At 39.2% G+C, this 3,993-nt stretch overlaps 1 long non-coding RNA gene across 1 annotated transcript; it reads left to right on the top strand.

The window, feature by feature from the left end:
* The first annotated feature begins 242 nt into the window (after window positions 1-242).
* Window positions 243-3,018, top strand: LOC147711256 (uncharacterized). Its single transcript, XR_015295684.1, has 3 exons — window positions 243-394; window positions 2,162-2,239; window positions 2,721-3,018. It is a non-coding gene; the product is annotated as an uncharacterized LOC147711256 (long non-coding RNA).
* Window positions 3,019-3,993: the final 975 nt, after the last annotated feature.

Raw genomic sequence — 3,993 nt, 5'->3', positions numbered from 1 at the left:
AAACTGTGCAGCACGTTTTAAGTTTTTATTTTCAAGGTGTGGCATGGAATGCAACACAGGGAAATGCCCTGCATGACGGAAAAGGATACCATCATTTAGATATGTCTAATTTATTCCATGCTCATCATTCGTCTTACCACATCACGATTGAGTCAGTTTCATGATGAATACTGCCCACCGCTCATGGGTGGGGCTCTGCTTGGGGTATATAATCACCTTCTTGAGATAGAGCAAGCACAGATCATAGAATTGCTTCTCCAGTTTTCCTTTGAGAGCGGATCGCACCCCACACAGCCTGAAAGAACCATGTCTGCCAAGGGCGGAGGACACCACCAGCAGCAGCAGCAAAAGCCCCAGTGCCCGGAGCCGTGCCAGCCAGAACCCTGCCAGGAACGTAAGTGATGCCAGGCAACAGCACCTTTTTAATTATATATATATATTTGATTCAGAGGAGAGTGCTAAACAATACTTATGTTTTGCCGCACTAATTAGCTATTAGCAATGTTCTTCAATGACACCGCATCAGTGACGTAGGCAGGAAATGCATGAAATGTGCTGATGCACTGAAAGACTGTGTAGGTGTTTCTCTGCTGATGTACCTCGGAATGTGCTGATACAGCAGAAAGATCAACATACACAACTGCAGGTGAATCTGTACATAAAGGACTGTGCGATGAGACTTGTAGAGCTGGGCGCTGGAGTACTAAAAGGGTGTTCATTCTCTGAGTAATAATAGTAAATCGAGGGAGGGGTCTACCAGAGGGAGGGACGTAGGATAAATCAGCAATGAAAAGCAATAATGTATGGGAATTAAGCATTGGGGGAGAGCAAACACAAACTTTTAGACGATGTATTATGCACTGAGTTAAAACAGGGATAGACTATGAACCATATATTGTGTTACACCAATCATGGGAACTGCAAGTTGGGTGACAATATGAGCATCTATATTCAGAATGTAGGTAAATATTTTGGAACTTTGAATTTGCTTTATCTAGACTGATACATTTGATTAGAAAAATGTTTGAAATTGTTACATGTATATGCATTTTACAATCAGTTTGAAAACATTTGCGGGGCTCTTTTGAATTTCACAATAGGGCCCCCAAACCGTCAGGGATCTGCAGTATCATTTGGAAAATTTCACTGAAAATTCTACCATCAACCGTTTGGGAACACTCCCAGGGACATTGCAGTGACAGACAGGTGGCCATAGAATAGTGGTCTGCTAAACATTCATTTTTTGCTTTTCAAGACCAATCCATCGAAGCTAGTTTATTATTTATGTTTTAAAGACTGATGTGTCAAATTATTTACCTGCTATCCAATACTTAAGGAAGCTAAGTGTAAGCCATCTATCTTCCTTCCTGTGTAAACGTAAAGAGTAAATGGAGCCCCCACATCATATTGAGTTATAGAAATCCATAATCATCCAGGAATTTTCATTTTAACCAGTAGAATATATCCCTCTTTCAGAGTGTACAAATGATGTTCCTTTACACTTAAGAACAATTTACATGTGTATAATTCATCATAAAATTAGCTTTTCCTAATATATTACTTGTGAATTCCAAAGCTCTAGGATATCAGGTTTGGCTTCTGCATTGAGTATCATCAAAGCAGGAACTACCTTGTGTTCTCTACTGGGTGGCAAAGTATCAATGGGGTCAAGTTTGGCTTTTCCAGTCAGTTTCTTGCTCTGTGAAGTCATCAATTTAATACCCTGAATTGCTGTGTTTTATATTTCATAGTCTCTTTAAGATCTCTCCCTAATTCCGAGGGGGCAACCAATAAAAGTTAATGTCTCCACTGGCATTAAGCGATCCAGGAGAACGCAATGATCTGTTTAGTATCACCCTGAGAGTGCAACTGCTGAAAGATGCACACATCCCTGGGTGATGCTCCAAAGAAAATGGGGAATTACTGGTGGAATAGAACCCAGAATTGCTGATTCCTCTGATAATTCGTAATTTCTAAAGAGAACCTCAGGCTGTGGCTTTAAATGTCCCTGTGGTTGCCAATGCCCCTGGTAAAGGGACCATGTAATGAAGTCCATTAATGTTGAAACATTCAACAGCCTTTAACGTTTTTGAGAAAACTACAGAGAGGACCTTTTTGATTTTCAGCTCATTTTCTAAATTGTTCTTACTATTAATTTCAGCCTGTCCACCAGTTCAACAGTGCCAGGACCGGGTAGTTCAGCAGTGCCAGGACCAGGCCCCAAAGTGTCCGGAGCCAGGTATGGAAGATGCACCACAACTGTCATGTTGATACACTGTTAATCACCTATTTCACATTATCAACTTGTGCTGCAGTTTTCTAAATGTAAATTATAATGATATAGATTTTTTAATTATACCTTTTCCACATGGAGGTCTATTTGTTATGATATGCAATATGAAACAAAGTAATAATCTGAATTAGTACATGGTTAGGTTCATGTGAAAGCACTTATGTTTGTTTAATCATCTATCAGTTATGAGGTATGAATTTTCAGTGCTCCATGCAAATCGAATTTTGCCAACTGGGGCACTCCCAGTACAATGATTTTTTAAAATAATTGTTTAATATAAATTGTAACAATAACTAGGTGAAACTGTAAGGGTTCTGAATTAAATCATACAACAGGAGGGTTTTGCTCACTGTTTATAACAAAGTCTATGGAAATTGAACATTTAATGCGATTTCAAATGTATTAACCACATACCACTCCTTTCCAGTGAAACCCTGCAACCCTTGCCCGCCCGAGCCTTGCCAGGACCAGCAGAAGCCATCCCATCAGGGTGGATGCAAGAAGTGATGTGCCCAGACCCAGATTCAACATACCCCACCAACTGTGCGCAGCCCTATAAAGTGTGTGTTCAGGAATCGCATGAAACATGCTAGAATGCTATACCACTTGTAATATTCAGACCAGTGCCTTCCTGATTAACCATATATTTAAAATGTGAAACTTTATTTATGATTACTGTTTGGAAATTTTGCAAGCACCAATATTAAAATCTTTCATCAAATAAACTGCTCCATGCTGGTTCTTTGGCCTTGTCAGAGCTCATTGCTTAGAAAATGAATCAGCATTATGAACGGAATACAGTACTTCTGATTAAACCTGCTAAATATAGTTGTAAGGAAATTTTTGAGGAGTGCATCTCATATATTAAAGAGACACAGAAAATACCTGGAGCTAGATTCAGGGAAAGGGAGAACTGTTGTTATAAATATATGTACCAAAAAATAGGCAACACAAGAAATTGGGCAACCAGCTGTGAAGGTGAGAAATTGAGGGCGTACTGTATCCTCCTAGAATATTCAGGCCCCTCAAAAACCTACAATAAATTGTTTGCTTTTTCTATGACTTTTCCTTCTTCAGAATCCCATGTATGTTATTTCCAAATACTTGAGTGAAATGTTGGGTTGTTTTCCTGTTACTGGAACCTGCTGTGCTGTCCAAGCACTAAACGTAGTCCCCACCCTTGCTTCTGTGTATGTTCACAAAGAACTGGACATATTTTCAAAAGGAAATTGGCCTCACATTTAAGGCTTCCCTCAGTACAGCAACAGCAAGGGATACTCTAGTGGCTCTCTGAAAATGGTTCAATGAACATAAAAACATTATTGAGACAACAACAAAAAGTGATACTATGGGAGCGGAACCCCAATAATATCCACAACCCCAGTTTGTGATCGCCCTCATTTTACCAAAATAATTCAGCTCTGGTGTATCCAGTTGATCTAGTGGTTGGAGACTTAACTGCTCATCAGGAACATACAACTTAGCAGAGGTAAACAAATTACACTCTTGAAAACGTAAAGAACTGAGCTGTAGAGCAAAAATAGGACAAATAGTGAATTTGTTACAGAAATTTCAAAATGTGAGACAGAGAAAAATGCATGAAATGCGATGAAGGCCCAATTACAGAAGTACAGAGGGATGAAAATTCATAAACCTAATAATCTGTAGTTAGGCAGAACCTAAGTAAAAAATTCTAAGTG

The sequence above is a fragment of the Lissotriton vulgaris genome, chromosome 5 (genome assembly GCF_964263255.1).
Source record: "Lissotriton vulgaris chromosome 5, aLisVul1.2, whole genome shotgun sequence".
NCBI lineage: Eukaryota > Metazoa > Chordata > Amphibia > Caudata > Salamandridae > Lissotriton > Lissotriton vulgaris.
Note: the sequence above shows the minus strand (reverse complement) of the source record. Positions and strands in the feature narration are given on the sequence as shown.